Source organism: Macaca nemestrina, chromosome 8 (genome assembly GCF_043159975.1).
Source record: "Macaca nemestrina isolate mMacNem1 chromosome 8, mMacNem.hap1, whole genome shotgun sequence".
Classification (NCBI taxonomy): domain Eukaryota; kingdom Metazoa; phylum Chordata; class Mammalia; order Primates; family Cercopithecidae; genus Macaca; species Macaca nemestrina.
The window spans coordinates 69,017,329-69,040,667 of NC_092132.1; the positions used below are offsets into that span (position 1 = coordinate 69,017,329).

The 23,339-nt window shown below is 34.9% G+C and overlaps 1 long non-coding RNA gene across 2 annotated transcripts; it reads left to right on the forward strand.

The window, feature by feature from the left end:
- Positions 1-287: 287 nt before the first annotated feature.
- On the forward strand, positions 288-21,122 carry LOC139355823 (uncharacterized). Of its 2 annotated transcripts, none has more exons than XR_011606945.1 (4): positions 288-521; positions 2,009-2,147; positions 8,773-8,913; positions 18,976-21,122. It is a non-coding gene; the product is annotated as an uncharacterized lncRNA (long non-coding RNA). The 2 variants fall into 2 exon arrangements; XR_011606946.1 differs by lacking the exon at positions 288-521 and adding an exon at positions 624-1,381.
- The last annotated feature ends 2,217 nt before the right edge of the window (positions 21,123-23,339 follow it).

A 23,339-nucleotide genomic window follows, 5' to 3' on the forward strand; every position in this document is an offset into this window, starting at 1 on the left:
TTTATTCTGCACTTCCGTTAGTTGTCTAATTTACGCCAAGTCCCTGCAGTGTTTCCTTAAGCCATCCTCTTTGTCTTGCCTTTGAAATTTACCAAATCTTACAAGAAATCAATACTTAATTGATTATTCACTTTTCTGCAGCTTCAAACAGCAAGCACGCATAAGATCCTGGAGTAGTCCCCCGATTTCCAATGCAGGAGGTTGCTTGGTGGCAGAGCTCTGCAAGTGTCCAACAGCAGGCATTCCATGGAGCCGTGCACTGGCGTGGAGTGCCAGCCAGCGTCTGATAAAGAAAACGAAGATACTCTAACGAAGCAGGAAAACTTCCTGGATGAGGCAGATCCATCTCAAGGCTTTGGATAAAAGGCTGAAGCAGGAGCAATTGGATACCAGAACATTATAATTTTTTTTTTTTTTTTACATTATTCCTTTTGCTTTTTGCTTACCATTTTCTTCCCATGGCACTGAAGTGGAATATCCCAAGTGCCACCGAACTCAGAGAATTCCACGCCGGAATGGGGGTGAGACTGGTGTTGTATCTCTGGCATAGGATAAGGATGGCAGGCACGTAACATTACGAAATGTAGGACAAATTCAAGCGAAAGAGAGGGAGAGGGAGAGAGAGGGGGAGAGAGAGAGCTAGAGACAGATGGCGGATCTGGCTAGGAGCCAAAGCCAGTGAAATGAATTACATTGCTGAATAACTGTACACCATTGATTCTGCCACTTGTTGCTGCATGGTTAAAAAAAAAGGAATTTTTAAAAAGCCCCAGTGTATGCTGGAATCCCCTTATTTGTCATGTGTGCAGCAGACAACTTTCACACATAACTCCATCCTGACAATGATGTGCTGTGGGTGTCTTGCATAGGTGTGTAGATGCGCGTAATGTAGTTGTGTGCATGTAGGTGTGCCCAAGAAAGCAAATGTGAGCATGTGTGCATAAGTATGTGGAAGAAAGGAAAAACAATCCCTGCAATCCAGCCATTTTTGTTTAATGAAGAATGGAGGACTGGCATTCAGAGATGTGGTTATGTGCTGCATATTAATGTGTGCTTACCAGACATTCTCCCCCACTTTAAAAATGAGAGGCACAGGAGTGAAGCCCTCTATAGATCAACCACGTGGGAGAAGCAACTCATGAGGTAGCATGTCATCTCTAAACCTACAAATGTGGCACAAGGAATTCCGCAGAAGAACAAGTTGCTCTCTGACAAGAAGAAAAGCTGGTCCCAGGAATACGATGTTTGGGTGTTTTGGAAAAGACAGCCAGTCTCAGCAGACTGTTCAATAAATGCTTCATACCCAGGATGAAGGGAGACATTATGGGATGCCCAGGGGGCTTTGGAAATCAAATACAATGTTTGAGTAGCACAATTTGAGGTACATTATAAAAAAGCAATTTGAATTGCCAATGAGGCGACATATCTGCATGCTAATTAGACCTGTGTCAAGCTTAGTCTGCAGGCTTCTGTTGATGGGGAGGAATGTGCATGTAGCTCTGCTGAGAGATTGTTTCTGCATACATTATCAGCTTTGTCCTACTGATCATTTTCCCAAACAAACATGAAATGCAAGATCAAAAAGCGATTCTAAAATTAAAATTATTGATTGACAAAGCCTAGATTTCAGAATCTAATTAGAGGACACACAAACAAAAGCTGATATTATTACTGACTATGCCTGAGCTAGCAGCCAGATTGTGCAGGGTTTGTAATTTATCTTTGTTTATGCAGCCAGGATATTAAAAATGTAATTAAAATGGTAAAATGATCTGATCAGAAATAGCCACCTAGTGGCAAGTATATTATTTTAAATGGATTATAAAGGCATTGGTCTGTGCAAATAAAAAGCTTTTTTTTTTTTTTCTTGACAAACCTAGCATCTCATTGAGATTGTGCTGAGCAATTTATCTTTGGCTAATAAGTTGTCTTTTGTGTTTTTTTTCACAGATAAGCAACATCATTTATAACCCTCATTTGTGCACTAATAAACATTCTCTTATTACAGGTGGCATCCTGTTATTACAGAAATATCTTTCATAAATTATGATTTTTTTTTCAACAAATGGAAGTAATGCAACACCTATTTGGTATACTCATCATATACGTTAAATCTAACAATGACATATAATTGATAACATCAGCAGGTAAGGTCATTCTCCCTTCTTTTGCACTTTCTGATTTGAAATGGATCTGGATATCTCTGGAATTTGGCATTGATGGTAATCTAGAGCTGTAAACCTGAGATTATAAAGCAAACACACTTGCCTACTGAGAAGCTTCAACTCACTACTACAGAACAGATTTAGTTACTTAGAAGCAAGAAATAAGGTGATTCAAGTGATTTATAGGCTGTATCATCTCTCATTTAGCAACATTTTGGAAGTGCCAATGAATTATTTTAGGAACAAATTGTCTAATATAAAATTTATTAACCAAAATGCATCGGCTGTCATCAAATTGTACATTTTGCAGCCAGCCGCTAGATCCAGTCTTGCGATTCTCTAATAAAGCAACTAAAAATGCATGATAAATAGTTTTAAGAAAAATGAGAGCCCAGGCTTGTGAGGTCTACATAAGAAATGTAGAAACACATTTATTTTCCTTTTCCTTTTTATTTTTATTTTTGATGAAATCACTATGGACCTGCTCAATTCCCTTTTAAGAAATTCACAATTTAGGGTCCTGTCAGCAGCTCTAGGGTCTTTTGTTAAGTGCACTTAAAATGCCAGATTAAATATTAATATGTGGTTAGAATTGTGCTATTTTGCAAGATCTGAAATCCTATTAGTAAATCATGATCTGGTGACTGATGCAAGAAATTTCAAGGCGCCAACAGTGCAGATTGCTTTATGCCCATTAATCTGACGGATCACTAATTTTTAGTAAATTGGGCCTTTGGAAACAGAGCTGTGAGCAGGTACATGTTTTTCATCAACAGAGAACACAGTCCACATAATATAGCATTTTTTTTTTTTTTTGCAATACGTGCACCATAACAGGCAGATTTGTTTTGCATAATCAATAGCAATGCTTGCATGAGCAATACTGTATTTCAAAATATACTTTCAGTTGTATTGCAAAGTGCCCAAAGAGAAATAATTGTAGATTTCTTAGGCTTCCAGAAATGTTTTAAAGGGAAATGAAGAAGGGCAGAGGCTGATGCGGGGGCAGAATATATCAATCCCATTTGCACTCTTTATAAATCAGAAACTATGAACTAACAATGGCATTCTGGAAAGATTCAACGGTACCTCTGAATCTGTGGTGAACTAACAGATAGAACCACACACATAAGATCAATTAAAAGACTGTGAAAAAGAAAATAGGAAATAATGAAGCAACTTCCCTATTATTTCTGAAAATATGACTACATAACACACTACTGCCTTTGAGATGTGAGAGACCTTTTAACATATGGCTTGTCTCTGAACTGTGATTGAAATTACTATTTGATCCTTTGATAATACAAGTGGGAAAACATCTTTATTGGCGATATTTGTTTCACACAGATGGGCCTTGACTTCTAAATCCTTGTAATGTGCATTAACATATTTCATTATAGTATTTACCAATTATAAAGCATTTTCCTCCTGGTGGATACCATTCAAACTTATGCTGGGTTCTGCCTTGCCATCTGTCTTCTCTTTCATTTTTACAGACCATCCTACAGTACAGATATCATGACTTTAAAGGGATAACCATGAAGGACTAATGACTTGTTTCTTCCTCTCTGCTTTATTATTATTATTATTGCTATTGCCTTAGCAATAGGTAGAGTTGCAATGTTCAAACCAACATGTAGGCAATATATGCCTTTAGTCACATTCTCATTCAGTGCCTTCACCGAATTCTCACATCTAGTAATATGAAACTCATTATTATAAGTTATTTCAAATTATTGAAATCAATTTTTAATCTATAAAATGAGTTTTCTATATCATAATGGATACATTCTATATAAGATTCATTCACACGCACACATACAAGCAATATTTTATTGTTTCAATAACCCTAAAACTCAAAGTTATGACAATCACACACTCAAAGCATTACATAGTTATATAGTTCTGCTTACTTAACTTAGATAGGGCCAGTTGGAAAGAGGCATTATTCTCTGGATAGACAGCCAAAAACTTCTTTTGTATGTTCTTCTCTTTCACTTCTGGTTGTGGTTCGATGATTCTTCCCCATTCTGTCTTACACATAAAGAGGGTGCATGAAATTCTTCTGTTATTTTTCTCTATCACTAGGATTATTTTCACCGCACCATGAAAAATGTCTTGCTTTACACTCCTCCTCATGCCCTCAAAATTTTATTGATCAGCCAAAATTAATAGTATTTTGCCACTATAACAGATTACATATAAAAATAAGTTTAAACAAAAAGTTCAGAATTCTTAACACCAAATTATGTTAGGTCCTCCTGTTTAACACCCCAACACAAGTATGTGCTTTGCCTTAGTAATGTTGACTAGACTTGCTAATTTAATTATTTTAATAACTTTTGTTTTTTTAAATCAAACATGAGGACAAGAATATTGTCCAAGCATGGTTCCTGTTAGGTAGCAATTAGTTACTCATTAACTATTTGTGATCCCATGTTTGAATAAACAGTTATAAGAACATAAGGAATAAGTTAACTTTGGAGAACAAAGTTATATATGCTTCAGAGGAACAGTACATTGTGCTACAGCATGACTTTCTCTCTAAGTGATGTACACTTTCATTTGCTGCTCTCACAGTCATATATTTTTAACATGATGCTTTAGTGGGGGAAAGCTTGGTAAGTTAATGACAAGATAAATAGTCTGCAAGATATTTCTCTTGGAAGTACTCAATAAAGTTGCAAGTACTCAATGAAATTGCCTAATTGTATATCTGTCAGCAAGCAGATAAGTGATTGGATCAGGAATTCTTTAAGGACTCATTTACCACTAAAATTCTGTGTTCTATGTATCCGGATAGCTGGCCTGAGGGCATATTAGGGCACAGACTACACTGCAATCAAAAGACATCCAAAAATACAATGTTTCAAACATTCAGAATATTATTCCTCATGCAATAATCCAGGTATAAGAAAGCAATTCAGGCAAGTAGGTAGCTATCCTCCATAAGCTCATAGAGGCTCCCTGTTTCCTTCTCTATTGTTGTTTTAACCCATTTGTGCCCAACCCTCTTGGCACCAGGGACTGGTTTCATGGAAGACAATTTTTCCATGGACAGGGTGGTGGAGGTGGGATGGGCATGGTTTGAGGATGAAACTGTTCCACCCTGTATCATCAGGTATTAGTTAGATTCTCATAAGGTGTGTGCAGCCTAGATCCCTCACATGTGCAATTCACAGTAGGGTTGGTGCTCCTCTGAGAATCTAGTGACATGAGGTGATGCTGCCTTGCCGTCTGCTCCCCTCCTGCTGTATAGTCTAGTTCTTAACAGGCCACAGACAGGCACCGATTCACAGCCCAGGGATTGGGAAACTCTGCTTAACCTTTTCAGATTAAACTAGATCTGGATCCCAACTGGTGGGAAGGTATGAAAACAGGAAGAGAAGAAGTCCAAGCAATTTAATCTCATTGCCATACCTATTTTAAAGGATGCTTCAAACGTAGTCTTTAGATGAGTGATCATGTGCAGCTAGTAGGAAAAACAGAAGAATGGCAATCAGGGAGAAATTAGCAATATGTATTTCAAGGACTTCTCTCAAAGTGCTTTCCCTTCTGACTAGGAATCCCACTCAGTTCCCCTTACAGCTATTGAAATTCTGGCTCTTTTTGGTCTTGGGAGTGCAAATTTCTCTGTGTTAGTTTTCTTTTTGGCAAAATGAAAAGTGTGAGCTTTTATTGCAAAATATTATTCTGCTTCTAAAATTTCATGATTCTTGTTTTTCAAGATAAATGGACAATTTGTTCATTGTGTTTGCAGATGCATAAAAATCTCCCCAATTTAAAATACATTATTGAGCAATGTCCAATAAAAGACAAATTTATTCTTAAAATTGACCAAAATGTTAAAGTTTATCAATAATTCTCAATCTTCTCTGTGACCTTCAAGAACTCTGAATCTTCATTTTTTAATATCAGGTTATTTTAGGACATATTTTCAGTTATGAACCAATCATGACCAGAATAGCTGTCCCTAATTTCTCTTTAAGTCAAGAGCCAAAAAGACAGTAGCAACCCTATTGTGGTGTCATGAGGTAAAAAGGGATAATGAATGGAGTATAAAACTCATTTGATAAATATTTGAGTACCCTCTTTATATGAACTAATGTACAAATTAGAGTGAATTATTCAATAAAATATAAAACATACTCCTTTTCCTTAATAAGGTCATAGTCCCATGGGTTTATAAGAAATAGATAACAATTAACACATGGAAGCTTGCCATATTTGTTATAAGAATAAAATGAAACATATTCTAGAATATTTTAACAGAAAATATATCTGCAGACAGAATCAATAACAGTAAGCAGAGTAGAGGTTAGATCTGGTATTAGATTCACCTTCTTGGGGGAAACCCATTCCTCTTATTGAAAACAAATTTCCGTTTGTGAACAAATACACTTTGATGTTCAAAATTCATGGTAACTTCTTGTCATGATGCATATGAAAAGAAAGAAATGTGCAAAGGGAGATAACAGGAATGCCCATTGTTTTTGAGGGAGTTCATTCTAGCAGTGCATTTTTTTCTTAGGAATTGTACAACTCTAACTCACTGCCTTAGAGACAGAATCAAAGTTCTAATCTCTGGAAAGGAGATTGGCAAGACTTAGGTAAGAGTTCTAGTCTTCGTAAGGACTGAAACATTAAATAAGCTAATAGCAGAATTCCAGAATGAGGAGCAAAACAAATGGGATTAGGGTTCAGAAAAGAACGTTAGTGTTGGAAAAAATTGTGGTGTATTAGACAAAAGAGCTTGGGATTTTGTTCATTAAGTAATGCAGAATTATTGCAATGTTCTGTTTTCATTTTAGCTGGAGTAGGTTTTTTTCAAAACTTCTTTTCAGTAAGAAAAATTCATTAGAGGTGGTTTGGAAAGGGGTGGGATTATGTAGGAAAATTCACTAGTTTTATACAATGTCTATGGAACAATTACAGTATGCTATACATCGTGTTTTGCATCAGGGTTTCAGGGGAAAACTAAGCCTGTAATTTCATGCTTAAAAGGCTGAGAAAATGCACTGTTGATGTGAACCATAGTGTTATCAGTGAAAAAAACACAAAACAAAATACAGAGGCAGAAACTTCAAGATTCCACGTCTAATTGGAAAGTGAGAAGTTTTGACAAAAACTGAGATGTTGAGCTTGAATAACTGAGATATAAGTGATATAAACAAAAATAGAAAATGTGATGATCAGGAGACATATTGAATTTAATCTATTGGTGATGAAATTGTTTAGGGAATTTTTAACAGGCATTTGAACATCAAGATCTAGAATTTGGTAAAGAATACTGTAGAGAAAACAGTAAGATAACTAAGCATCATCTAGAAAGGCAGAAAATAAAACTATGTGTATGCATCAGATGGCAGAGAAGAAGGACTTAAAAACAGAAAAGGTAAACGACGAGAGTATAAGCATTCATTCGTTTATTCATTCAACAAATAACTATTTAATTTTAAGAAAGCGAGAGATTGACATGCAAGTAGCTGCCAAGTAGACTAATGTATCCTACTAATGAATCATACTAAGACAGTGTATCCTGCTAAGAAATAATTGGTGACTTTTAAAGTAAGCATTCCTGGCAAATGAAGGCATACAAGCTAATTTGCAGTGAGATAAAAAGAAGGAACAATGAAGAAAGTGAAGGCAACAAGGTAGTAGTTTTTTCTACATATTGTGTGAAAAATCTTAAGAAACTTTCATTTCACAGATCAAAATCAAAGTCATCATGGCTAAAGAAAAATGGAAGGATAACTTAGGTGGGTCAACAAGGATAGTTTAGTATTTCAGTTCCAGGGAGAATTCTTTCTTGTATGTGAGACACGTACCCTGGTTTTTAAACATTATTTTTGTGAAGGCTGTCTTCTTAATTTTGTAGGTTACATTCCTTTTCAGAGCAGAGCAACACTATAAGATCCTTGACATTTTTAAGGATGCTAATGAGTCAAGTAGATGCTTGTATCTCGAGGATAGGCATCTGGCCAATGGTCATGAAGTTGTAGGGCTTATTCTGTCCTTGGATCCCAGTGAAAAGTGAAATATCCCTAATTAATCTTTGGGATACTAAAATTCAAGCTTCAGCAGTACAGAAAAGTATTAAAGAGTTTTATTAGGTTACAACTAGTTTTACCCAATCTAAAAAGTTACCTTGCCCCTAAGTAAAGAAGATTATTTATGTAATTATCTGCACATATATCCCCATCAACCACTATATATAATCATTTCATGGCATTCAAATTCAGCACAAAAACATCAAGTCCTAAGTACAAATATTATTACTGTAATGGGTTTTCATTTCTAGAGGTTGTCAGGGGAAGGGATTAATTTTGCTTTCTTTATTGTACACACAGCACAGCACACAGAGTCATGTTACAATGTCTCTGTCTAAAAATTGCATTTTGATGTAATGAGAAAGGTACTTTTAAAAACAATTTTATAATTTTAGATACATTTACTGCATTTCACTCCACTCTTCTTTGCTAACAGATTTTGAGGCCTTTCATTTGGATGAAATGGATTTTTGTCAATTTTAGAAAGAAAATGTTTCAAATGTTTTCTTAAAATTCTTTTTTCATCCTTTCTTTGATGATTTTGATTGCTCATCTAGGTCAATCTACAAATATTCTGTATCATGGCATTTCTGAGAAGCAATTTTTAATTTAACAACACGGAGAATCTGGTGTGAGAGAGACCTGACTTACTGATCTGAGATGCAGTTTTTCATTGTCATGGAATTCTTAAATTTCAGGTAATAGATAATGTTTAGCAGAGTCTTCAATCAGGTTTTTCCCATGGAGACATTATGGGCATTATTTTTTAGGCATTATATAATTAGAATGCCATATTAATCTTGTGACTCCAGGAAATGTCTATTTGACATATGTGAACAACAGTACTTATTCGGTGAAGCACTAAGTTTTGAAGAGGTCTGTCTTAAAGAGATTGTCTATCTTTACAAAGGAAAGGTAGTCTTGGTAAAGCTGCTGGTCTTTATGAAATGACACAATATAGCACTTAAAGCAACCTATAAGTTGAATATATAGTTAAAAACATGTCAGTCTTTGCAGCTATACATCGATACTAGTCAAACAATGTATGTGTATATATATTTTTCCTCTTTGAATCAAACTATTTTACATCAAGTTGAAAGCTTTTTAATTATTTTTAAATGCATTGTGTTATTAATTAAATCACAAATGACTTATTTAGTGTATATTAAAATCACTAAACAACAGAACTGAAAGACTTCTTGGAGATGATGCAGCCCAGTTGACTCAGGTGAAGAATCTGAGGCTTACAGAATGAGTTTGTCATAGGTAGTGTGAGGCCTGCTGAAGACTGAATTCCTGATCCAAAGTTCTTCCCATCCCTGATACTGATATAATTATGAGCACTGTGCACATTGTCTTCGATTTTGAAATTGTCATTACTGATATATTTGTGCATACACAAAAATAACATGTTCCTTTGACAAAAAATAAATTCAGAATTTTCAACATTTACCAGAATGCAGTTAATTTTAAACTATTAATGACTATTTAGATGCTTTTTCTTATGCATTAAGAAGGTAAAACAATCCCATTTCTAAAACTATCGACACTTTTGAACAGTCTGAAACTTCGCACATCTGTATAAAAGATTCTTAACCGTATTTTTTTTGTATCTCCCATCCCGTTGATAGTCTAGTGAAGCCATAAGCCTCTTCTTAGAATGTGTTAAATTAGTAAAATGAAATATTGCAAAGTTACAAAGAAGATCCATCATAAAAGGTATTATGATGTAGTCATGAATATAAAAGATATTTCAAAATAGATGCAACAACTACAATGTGATACAAAAATATCTGATTTCTCCTGCTAATAAAGACACCATTACAGTTAATACTAATGCTTTTGTGGTTTTTGCCTACATTTATATCGAATACAATGCTCAATTTCAGTTAGAAATTTATAAAAGTAAATACTTTTCCAAATTCTAAGACTCCATATTAAGGACTCCTGATCTACCCCAATTTCCATGGTTTTGGTGCTTCAAAATGAGGGCTAAACCCACTCAGCAGGAGGGTTAAGAACTAGAGTCAAGGCCTGTTTTAGAAAACAACTCTGGTCTCTCTTCCCAGAGGCAGTCACTGCCCTAGCTCCAAATCGTCTACCTGAAGACAGTGGTAGCTGAAGCTTGCCTGGTTACCCTAATGTCAGTCTTCCCTCTGGCCCTTCGTCTTCATTTAATGCATGTCTGTACGGATTTTCAGTCTCCACATTTTCTAATAAACTTTGACTCGACTTGTCCCTTTAACTCTGAGATTCACTGTGTTGTCTGCCCCTCTCCTAACTGTGGGCCTTCTTAACTCAATCCCTGATTTAGATGGCTTGACTACCACTGGAGCCTGGAGCACTAACACACTAATAAGTAAATTTTCTCTTTTTGACTTAAGAGTTTAAAATGTATGCTTTTAATCTCTCTCTCCTTCTCTCTCTTTCTCACACACACACACACACACACACACACACACACACACGCACATCTCAATTCTAAATTGAAGGTCAGTAAGTAAAAGCATTTATTAACCACATATATTTACCTTATGCTATTATTTGACTTTTTAATTTGATTGAAATACTTCCAGATTTAAAGAGAAATCCTTCTACTCAGTGCCATTTCAGTGAGAAATTTGACTGTAATTCAAGAAAATTTAAGATAAATTTGGTTGTCTTGTATGAATATAAAGAATAACTGGCTTATATTTCTCTGTTTCAATCATTTTATTTTATAAGCAGTGTGTGTGATCTCAAACATTTTAGATAGAGAAAAATATAGTCCAAGCAAATATTATGTAAGAGGTTGAAGAAACATTCATATTCCAAACATAACACCTAAACTTTTAGGGGGTTTCTCGGCTAAAAGAGAATATTCTTATATCATATCAAGTATTATACTCAGAAAATAATGTTTTTATTAATAGGAAAAGTACCAATTTTCTTTCTGGACTTTCCATCTTCCTGGCACATATATGTATATTTCCTTTTGTGTTTTTAAAAAAATACTCTCTTTCTGCTTAGACATTAATGGAAATTCAAAATATCTATACATGGGAGCTATAAAAACACTGTTGGCTTATTTTAGAATTGTTCGGGTTATAGACTCTTTAAAATCTCATAATGTGTCACAAGCTTTCTAGCTAAAGAAAAATGTGTTTGTCACCGCATGTTCTCACTCATAGGTGGGAACTGTACAATGATATCACTTGGACTCGGGAAGGGGGACATCACACACCGGGGTCTATCATGGGGAGGGGGGAGGGGGGAGGGATTGCATTGGGAGTTATACCTGATGTAAATGACGAGTTGATGGGTGCTGATGAGTTGATGGGTGCAGCACAGCAACATGGCACAAGTATACATATGTAACAAACCTGCATGTTATGCACATGTACCCTAGAACTTAAAGTATAATAATAATAAAAAAAAGAAAAATGTGTTTGTATATACTTTTTATATATGTGCAATTTTTCCCTATAGTTCTGGAAGTTTAAGGAATTTCTAAATTTCATGTCTATATTCCTATAAAATCAACAGATATAGATACACTATTCAGAAAAGTCTAGATTATGCTAGACTACGGGGTAATAAGCCCCAAATCTCAGAGGCACACAATAACGAGAATTTAATTCTTACTCATGCTAGATATCTATTGTTGTTTGACTGTGTTAGGTGACTATTGTTAAAGGGTCTTTTGCATTTCTCCATGTCTTGCAACAGGCATTAATTGTGTCTTTTCAAGGAAAGAACAGTATAAGGACACTGCTTTTCTCCAGGGCAAATGTTGGGCAGCCTTGCTGCCCATTAAAAAGTTTTGGGTTCCCTAAGCTAGTTGGATCCTTCCCTGTAAAGCATCCCACTCCATATGCAGGTATCCTGGTCTTCTTTGGGCTGCCCTGTAAGAACCAAAGCTCGGGGAACATGGGCAAATAATGATACTCTAGCTATTGTTATTACTGTAATAAATTAAGTCCACAGAGCTTAGGTTTTTTTAGGCATTATTTAATTAGAATGTCATATTGATTTTGCAACTCTAGGAAATGTCTGTTTGACATATGTGAACAACAGTACTTATTCCATGAAGCATTAAGTTCAGAAGAGGTCTATCTTTAAAAGATTGTCTATTTCTGCAGAGCAATACATTCCTTTGTCTGTAATACAACATCTTTGCTTTATTTACTATATATATATTTTTTTTTTTTTGGGCCAACATCCATAAAACTGTGACAGGCTTCTGTGTTAGCTTGTAAGTAGAACAAAATTTTAGACCCTTCACAAGTTATAGCATTCTTCCCGTTTAACTTCATTTTGGAACTTAAACTCACAGATCAACCTCCATCGGGAACATTGCTGGCTCTTGTGACAAAGGGTAAAAAGGGAGCCTGCTAGCCATGTTCTGGCCTTGACAGCTTCTTCTAAACCCATAACCTATGCTCACATTCATTTTTCAAAGTAAGTCAAATGGCAGAGCCTGACAGATATGGCATGGGAAATGTATTTCTCCTCCTGGGATGGGCAGTGAGGACTTGGGCATAATAATACAATCTGCCAGAGTAGGTTAATAACTGTGCACTAGCCTTTAAATTTTCCACTTTTTCCTCTGGTAAGTGGATTTACTACAACATCAAGTTTTCAGCTTATCTTAGACCAGTGTTCTCATATTTCAAAAATGTATAAGCTACTCTCAAAGCTTGCACATAGCTAATTCTCACCTATATTATAACATATCCAATATTTTCTCTCAAATTCAGTGATAATATTTAGTGATGTCCCATGCATATTATCTGAAAAGTTGTAGGTTTCAGAGCTGGTCTATATTTTCTAAGCATATGAAAATAAATGCATATTATAATTTACCTATGTAATTTATAATTTATTATGTAATACAAATATTTATAGAAAATATAATTTATAATATAATAAAGTTGTATATTTATTTATTTATTTTTGTAATGTAGTCTTGCTCTGTCACCCAGACTGCAATGTAATGGTATGACCATGGCTCACTTCAGCCTCAACCTCACAGACTCAAGCGATCCACCTCAGCCACCTAAAATGGTGGCTGGGACTACAGGCCACAGTTATCTTTTTTATTCTTTTAAATTTTAGAAATGAAATCTTACTATGTTGCCCAGGATGGTCTCAACCTCATGGGCTCAAGCAGCTCTCCATCTTTGGCCTCCCAAAGTGTTGGGTTACAGGTGTAAGCCAGCATGCCTGGCCTATTTATGTTTTTAAAATAAAAAAAATTAATGGTTTTTCGTATGCCATCTAAGATCATATTGTATACCAACAGTGAAAACATTCCACCCTATGAGACACACTAATTGTATACATATGTATGTGTGCGTGTGTATATATACACACACACATAAAGATAATAGCCATTTATTTAATGAATATTAAGTGTCCACCATATATAAGATGTGAAATTAGTGGGCTGGATTACTGTGTTGAAAAAAATGGTATACTAGTGGCACTAAGTTTTAATAGGCTACTGAAATGATAAATAATGATAAAACAAAGCAAGTAAATATTAAATAAATAATAGATTTGATAAGCTTTTGAAGGAAACAAGTTTTTCAGATAGATAAAAAATGAAGAAAATATATTTTAGAAAGTATGTGTAGGAGAAAGGGTATGTAGGGATATGTATAGTGAGATGTGATATATAAGATGAAACAAACTCCGCAGAGACTGGGCTCAGGGGAGTGGAAATGTCCTTAGTGCAGCTTGAAAATACCACAACTGGGAAACAGGACTGAGGAAATGAATGAAAGCCAGTGTGGCTGGAGCAGAGTGAGCCTAGGGAGATGGTGAAAACAAAGATGGAGTTGGAGCGTGAAGACGATGGAATGTGGTGAGACTGAAATTCCCTCAAAGTGGCATGTATTTTTATGTAAAACCAGGGAAAATTCCATATTTTATTATAAATACAATGGTAAATTATTATGCTGGGGAGTATTATAATCCAATTTTTATGTCAAAAGATGACTCTTGAGAGGAGGAGTAAGTTATGATGTTGATTGGACTAGGATGGAAGCTGACTTATATGACACGAAGTGAACAGATTTCAGAGACATTTAGAAGATAAAATTGATGATATAGAAAAGCGTGATGGCTGGGTTCCTGACTTTAATCACTGGACAGATGATCGTGTTCATCATTTGCTAGCATGGAAAAAGAAGTCTCTGTGGGTTGACTGAAGCACCATGATCTGAATCAAGTGTTTCCGTCTGAACAAGCTAGGTTTGAGATATCTGTGAAATATCTCATTAGAAATGTTAGACAAGTTGAATATATTAATATGTTAACCTGGAGCTCATAAGAAAGATCCTGGGTAGAAATACAAAGATATGAACTGTTACCAGGAAATAGCATTGAAAAATATGAAATTAGATGAGCTAATCAGGAAGAGAGTACAGGAGTAAAAAAGAAGAGGAACCAGGTCCATATTCATAGGAATATAATTATTTACAGGCAGATAGAGAAATAGAGACCAGGGGAAGACGCACAGGAATAACAGAGAAAAAGACAGGAAAATGTGGTATCACAGAAACAGAGAGTAGAGACTCTAAAGAAAAAGGGAATAGCTGACAGGTCACTTTAAACAAAAGATTTAGTACATTGAAGTTAAGACACTTCCAGCTGGGCGTGGCTCATGCCTGTAATCATAGCACTTTGAGAGGCTGAGGCAGGGGTATCACCTGAGGTAAGGAGTTCAAGACCAACCTGGCCAACATAGTGAAACCCTATCTCTACTAAAAATACAAAAATTAGCTGGGAGTGGTGGCGGGTGCCTGTAATCCCAGTTACTTGGGAGACTCAGGCACGAGAATCGCTTGAACTCAGGAAGTGGAGATTGTAGTGAGCTGAGATCACACCACAGCAGCACTCCAGCCTAAGTGACAGAGCAAGACTGTGTCTCCAAAAACAAACAAACAAAACAAAACAACAACAACAAAGAAAAACTTCCTTTTCTATTTAGCAAGACAGAGGTGATTGATATTTTGGAAAAATAGTGTAATAACATGCAAAGGGTGGAAACCAGATTGGAGTATGTCAAAGTCAATATCACATGAGGAAATTGATTCAGTGAATCAAAACAACATGTTTAAGAAATTTTGCTTAGACAGAGGGCTGAAGAATAAAGTGGAATTTAAAGGATATTAGGGATAAAAGGGAGCTTTCCTTGCTGTTTTGCTCATGAACGCGGCTCATTATGCTCATTATGACTTGGTTGTGTGCATATAAGAACACTGAAAATGAACCAGAAGAAGGTGGCGAGATAGGGCTTGGAGCAAAGAAGAGGCTGGTGTTTGCTGCAATAAACATGGATGCCATCTCTTTTAGTAGCAAAGAGAAGGGGAAAAGTTCTTGGTGATATAAGTAGATTTCTATGTTTGGTGGTGAGAAAAGATGAGGAAATTCACATTTGAGGACTGTTGCTTTTTCAGTGGAGTGTAAGATTAGAATTAATCATCAATTGAAAGTGAGGGTAGAGAAAGGGCAGGTGGTTTTAAAAAAAGAGAAGAAGAGGGTTAGGAATGCTAGGCTTTGGGGAAATTAAGAAATAGGGCAAATTGTATTGAATGCTGATTGGTGGTATTTGATCTTGAAATGAGAATGCAGCACCTAGTGAGCTGGTTGTGTGATTTCTCACCAAGTCTAGTGATATTAAAAAGAAGACAGCTAGTAAGAATTATCCCAGTTTTGACTTTTCTCCCTTGAAAATAATGAGTGTAAAAGGCAAGAATTTGAGAATATTTGAAAAAAACAGTGAAGATGATGATAAATTGTGAAATCTGTGTTAGATAAGAAGGATAGTGATACCTGGAGGGAATTGAGAGATCATAAGAAATTAATGTGGTCAGTGGATCAGAGATCTCTGTAAAGTCAAAGGTTGCATCAAAGTCAGGATGACTTCATCAGTTACTAGCCACTCACCTTCTAGATATTTTGTTCAAGCGAATAGTCATTTCCTTAGCTGATGCTTTTCAAAGGATCATTTAAGGTATGTAAATATCATAATCACCGGCTATGTGTGTAATAATGATGATGAATGGCTTGGTCCAGGCTCAGAAGTGTAGATAGTACAAATATATGAGAGATGCATATGCCTAAACACAATATCTGCAGGTAGGCTGTGTTCTTACTATTTTTTTCTGGCATCATACGCTATCACCATGAGAGAATTTGAGCCCTGAATTAGACAATCCCCAAAGAAAAGCAACATATGTGTGCTTAATAAACGTTTTGGATGATGAGGGTGACATGATGATGTCCTGTTTTTGAGTAAGTATTGGTTTTCTCTGAATGGAAGAAAACAGAGACTTCATTAATATTTATATGTACAGTTCAAAGTCATGAATGTAATATGATATTTTTCTCCTGTTATACAAATTAGTGCTCCATAATATGACATGACTTTAGAAGGAGTGCTGATATTTAAAACAATGCATTATATACTAATGACCTCATACTTTAGAAGTCCTTTTAATAAATGTTCGAAGAGGTGTGTGAAATAATTATTTCAATGTAAGAATACTAATATGAGTTAGTGTTTACTTTTAGCTACTCCTTGATACTCTTTTGTTTTCTTTTTGCAGCATTACTGAGTTTTATGTTACTTTTTTTTTTTTTTTTTGAGACGGAGTTTTGCTCTTCTTGCCCAGGCTGGAGTGCATGGCGCGATCTCAGTTCATCGCAACCTCTGCCTCCCGGGTTCAAGAGATTCTCCTACCTCAGCCTCCCGAGTAGCTGGGGTTATAGGCATGCACCACCATGCCCGGCTAATTTTGTATTTTTAGTAGAGACAGGGTTTCTCCATGTTGGTCAGGCTGGTCTGGAACGCCCGACCTCAGGTGATCCACCTGCCTCGGCCTCCTAAAGTGCTGGGATTACAGGTGTGAACCCCCATACAGCTGCATGGTAGTTCACCTTTCCCACTGCCCAGTGCTGTCTCCCTTATTCCCTCAGAGATGTTCAAAGTGAGATGGATTTGTTCTTCCTATAAACTTACCTGTTTATTCTATCCCTGTTTTGATGCATTTAAGTCACCCCATTCATTCTGAGAATCTACCTTAAATGAAATAAAAATGTTAAGGGTGTATACAGTTTTAGCTAAAATAATGTTTATTATAGCATTATTTATAATAGCAAACAAGTCAGGATAAAATTTTTAGAAATTAAAGTAGGGGATAGATATGTGCCAAAAGTCAACAGATGATGAGAAAGTGGAAACAAAAAATGTGGAAAACACCTAAGAAAGTATGAATAGTGCTTTGACTTAAGCATCATTGTTCTAATGCTGTATTTGCTTCCTTCCCCAAATTATCTATATTCTGTATGAATTTATTATTCATATTCATATTCATTCTTCTATTTAACAGTATTCTACAGAATACTCTTCCATGTTATCCAGGAAAATCCCTGGATAACACATACTTAAATATCTACAGCAACAGCTGCAGTACCATAGAGTTAAATATATAAACAAACTTCCACCACTTGCTCTGGTGCCTTATTTTCCTCTAACATTAGAATAATTTAATAACCTTCTTTGGATTTTGAAAATTTCCCTTGAATCTCTCTCCCAATCTCCCAAAATATAGGTGGGCATTTAGTTATGTGTGTGTGTGTGTGTGTGTGTGTGTGTGTGTGTGTGTGTGGCTTTGAGAGTCTTTTTGAATTTTCTAAATTATGCTACCTTACTGCTTCTGCATGAACTCTGTGGCATGGACTGAATAAATAAATCAAAAAATCAAGTCTTTCTTGTCAACTACATTCCAAGTTTCTTCCCAAAGGTGGCAGTAATCCATGTGGCATTCAAACACTTCTAAATATGTCTAAAGTGTGTGTTTATTGCTCTAATTATTTTCCGTGAAAGCAGTTCTACTTTATTACCCAAATGAGAGTTATTATTGTCTTTCCTTCTGATAATTGCATTTGTGGTATTTATTTCGGGGTTTTTAAGATCCTTTAAAACCTATTTAGTTTTTTTTTATGAATTTAATGCTAATTAAAATAATGGATTAGTAGGCTTGGAAAATCAAATCACTATTCAGCCAGAACAATAGAAGAGCTTATTTAATTGACCACCCTGAATCATATTAAACCAAACCTGAAAGAATCATCACACAGATTCAGATATTGCAGATAATGTCGTTCTTTCTATATGAGATACTAAAATATTTTTCCAGATATTTTTAAAGAGTAAATTAAAGGCTGATTAAATTAGTAAGTGGTTAATCTCTGATCTCATATAGAAGGCAGATGGATATTTTTTCAATAAACTTGTATCATTTTTAAAGTTAATTTCTGTGGACATAGTTATTTCAACTGATGCTATGGAAGTCAAGCAACATTCAAAGTAGGGATTATTAACACCATCTAATGCTTTGTTTTTGATAACAGGTGGCTATGGACAGTGAATCAAAGCTATTATACAGTTTTCAACCAGGGTGACAATTTGCCTATCAGGATTAAGATTATAGTAGAAGGGTAGCACTTCTTTATTAGAAAATGAGTGACATTTTTAAATAAAATGGCAAATTATTTGCCATGGTTTATAAGTTTATAAAAGTTTTAAACTTGTAGTTTTGCAAATATTTCTTTATTATCAAATATTTATTATTAACATTTATTACCTTTGTTATTAAATATATCTGTATTATCATGTCAACTGAATTTATTTCTAAAAAGTAAATCTATAATAAATTTAATTTGTTTACTGAATTTTATAAGCTGACTAAATGTTTTGGTGTTTACAGACAGATTCTGCAGAAAGAAACCAAATCTAACTCGGTTCAACAAATTCTTGATTCATCAGATTTGTTTTAAGATGTGACTTCCGGCTGTTTCAACAGAACGACACTACCTGCAAGTGTGCACTAACCTAGAGAAGGTTCAGACATAAACACTCATGTGCCATGTTGACGATGTACTCTAATACAACCTTTTTGGCGGACAATTTTTAAGTATGGTAAAGTCTCTAAAATGGGCTTAACTATTCGTCCCACAATATCTTTCTAATTGTTTTTTGGAGACAGGGTCTCACCATGTCTCCCAAGCTGGTCTCAAACTCCTGGGCTCAAGCAATCTGCCCAATTGGACTTTGTCTTTAGTCCCAGCTGCTAGGGATGCTGAAGTGGGAGGATGGCTTGAGCCCAGGAGTTCCAGGCTGCAGCGAACTATGATTGTAGTACTATACTCCAGCCTCAGTATTTTGAGACTTTGTCGCAAAATAATAATAATAATAATACATAATAATAATAACATGTTGAAGTTCTAAGAGGCATTGTGGGTATTGTGAAATTGGACTTCGGGGAGGTAATCAATATTAGATGACACCATGAGGGTGGGGTCTCAGTCTGATGGGCTTAGTGTCTTCTCAGAAAAGACACCAGAGAACTTGCTTTCTCTCTGAGCATTTGCATAAAGAAGAGGTCATGTGGGTTCACAGTGGATGGTGGCTCTCTTCAAGTCAAGAGGAGATACTTCAGAATGAAACTTACTTAGTGGCCAACTTGATATTGGACTTGTTAGCTTCCAGAAATGTGATAAATAAATTCTTTTGTTTTATCCTCCTGGTCTATTGTATTTTGCTATGCGGCCTAAGCTGACTAATACATTTATCACAACTTATTATCCTAAACATCATTTTCTCTGTTGATTGTTTCACCAAAGCTTTAGGCCTGTATAATATCAGTAGGAAGCAAGTTAATAGTATTTTATCTTAAACATAGATTATTAAAATAAAACATATCGAGGGCCTTTGCCAAATATTATTTAATATAATAAATGTATGATTTAGCATCGTTCTATCATAACTTAGAAGGAGCATATTATTTCAAAAAGCTTCTAAGAGTATGGCCTTATATTCTGTTTAGTTATGAATGGGAGCCTATCTATTACATAAAATTTAAGAATGTATTCTGTATTAGTATTAGACCTGTTTACAAGTACTTTCTTTTTTACTCTGTTTTGTTTGATGTACTGGTTTAACACTTGAATCCCATAGGTTAATTTAAACTACCATCGGACTGCCAAGTTATGGGAATATTTATGGGTTTTAGTTCATATGTCACTATATCTGAATTCTAGCTGCATCAATTAAAACATAAATGTCTCAATGAAATAAAAATTGGATTAGAAAAAAAATGTTTCATAAATGCTCAGAACACTCTTCCATTACATTGAATACAAAACTGCTAGACTATACCATCTGCATAGAGATGCCAAATAGGTGTAATGCAAATCAGGAACAAGTCATTGACAGATAAATTAAATAGTCATGATCTGAATATTGAGTTTAGGCAAGCATCGCAGTCTATTGGCGCCAAGCTAGATTTCTCGTCCTGTACAAAAATGTTATGTTGTTCTCCATAAGCAGTCATCCATCTAAGTGACTTCGAGGCCCCTAAGACCTGAATAGACAAAGCTCATCTATCAGCCTCTTGACTTCAGTCAGAGCCACAGCAGGTGCCGTAATAAGCTGAGTTCCACATATACTGATCATTTTGTTCCAGGAGCACATTTAAAAATCTCAATTTTATTGCAATTTTATAGTGAGATATTATAATAGCTGGCCTTCATTAAGAACACTTTTTGATGTGTTAACTCCTAGCTGTGGACTATGATATAAAGAACAGCAGAATATACGTTTTTGAAGGGAGATATCTCACAATTTATGCTTAGCCTTTTGTTTCACTTCAGTGGGAATCTGGGAAAAATGATTTTCTAATAACTAAATGCAGCGAGGTTTGTCATCTACCGACAGAATATTTCCAAAGCAGACTAGAATGGTAGGATCTATAAGATGGAGAACAATTACAGAAGCAATTTTCAATTCAAAACAGGTGATTCTATTACACATATTTAATTAGTGTATCAAATCCAAACTAGTATAGTAATTTCAAGTAACAGATTTAAATTTAAAAATTAAGTTAAACCACTCATTTGGCATCATATTCAGAAGTAATAGTTCGGTAATATAATTAAAGTGTTTTTTTCTGATAAAATTACAATGTTAATTACTCAAAATAAATTCATAATGATAACATTTCTCCTTTGAAATAATTTGAAATTTGATGTAATTTCAATGAAAATAGCAAAGGCATTCTGTTAATGACTGTGGGTGGAGAGACCAAAACCCCTAGGAAGAATAGAAAATACATTTGGAAATCAAGAATAATAAAGAAGGAGGTTTAAGTGATGTATTTGCAACTTATGAAACTGTAATACGCTTTGTAAAATTTTGAATAATGGTGTATACATGATAAATCAATGTAATAGAAACTCCAAAATATGTAAAATATAAAAGCAAATATTCAGTGAGCACTCACCAAGTTATAGATGCTTCTCATGCATTGTCCAATTTTTCTCCAAATTTATTGAGATATAACTGACAAATCAAAGTTGTATATATTTAAGGTGTAAATGTGATGTCTTAATGTTAAGTAGACTTTGTAAAATGAATACCATAATCAAGCTAATTAATTCATTACCTCACATAGTTAACTGTGTGTGTGTTTTCCTGTGTGTGTGCTGAGAATACTTATAATCTACTCTCTTAGCAAATTTCAAGTATATAATACAATATTATTAAGTATAGTCACCATGTTGTACATTAGTTTTCCTGAATGTATTCATCTTATAATTGAACATCTATATCCTTTAACCAACACCTTCCCATTTCGCTCAACCCATCCCCCCTGGTCACTACTCTTTTGCTCTCTGTTTCTTTGAATCTGGCCTTTTTAGAATCCACATATAAATGAGATCATTCAGTACTTTCTGTGCCTGGTTTATTAAACTTAGCATTATGTCTTCCAGTTTCATCCATATTGGCATAAGTGGTATAATTATCTTCTTTTTAAGGTTGAATAGTATTCCACTGTGTATAGATATCACATCTTCTTTATCTATTCATTCATCAAGAGTCAAGATTGTTTCCATATTGTGACTATGGTGAATAGCGCTATGCATTGCTTCTTTTGATCATAATTGCCGACTTACAGAGAAACTATAATTTTGCCTGTTTTAAATTGAGAAGAAACTGAAGCAAGTAAGTAAAAGAGGTGGATTCTCTTTATTGAGACTTCATTGATATACAATAAACAAAGTGCATTTAAAGTGTAAGATTTGATAAATGTCATCTGCAGAAACACTACCACTTTCAAGTTAGTGAGCACACCATCATCCCCCCAAAATTTCCTTGTTATCCCTTGTAATCCCATGTAATCCCATTTTTCTATTTCTCCCCATAGCCCCTTATGTGCCAGTTACAAGAAACATACTTGAAATGTAAAGATATGAATAGGTTTAAAGTAAACATGTGGAAAAAAATATGTAGCATGCAAAGAGTAAACACAAGAAATCTGGTGTGGCAATGTCATAATAAAAGTAGACAACACCAAGAGTGTTCTAAGTGAAAAGGAGAAATTGTTATAATAATAAAAGGGCCAAATCAGAAAATTATCATAATACTATTAATAATTACATATATACCCAATCATTGAACTTCAAAATTCATTAAGCAAACAAATAATCAAACAAAACAACACAAAACTAGTAGCTACTCTACTGGATATGGCATGTGTAGATCAGAAAGTTTTACTGGATGGTGCTGATCTATAGTTTTCTGAAACATAACCCAAGAATCTTATATTTAGCCACATTTTATCCATCTATAACAAGAACAGACACCTAAAAATATAAAAAATTCAGATAATAAAGCACCCACGAGTTCTCCTTGAAAAATCCTTCTCAATAAGGTGCGCTATCTGACCAAGATTTGGTGCCCAATAAGGAACTCTGAAATGAAACTCTATCATGGCATAGACTGGAAGGGAGCGGAGGGAACTGAAATTATTACATGGGCAATAGAATCAAGATGATTGGTAACTCTTATTATAAAATGAAAGGCCATGTAACATATAATTCATAAAAGAAATGCTATAAATATAAAATTCTATAAACTGTAAGCAACTAATTTAAAAATCGATTTCAAATAAAAGAATGAGGGAGGAAGCATGAAAAAATTAGGAGGAAATTTAAATCAGCAAATGTCTGTATATAAAACATTTCAAATAACAAGCAACCATAAAATATAATATCTAATAGTCTGACATTT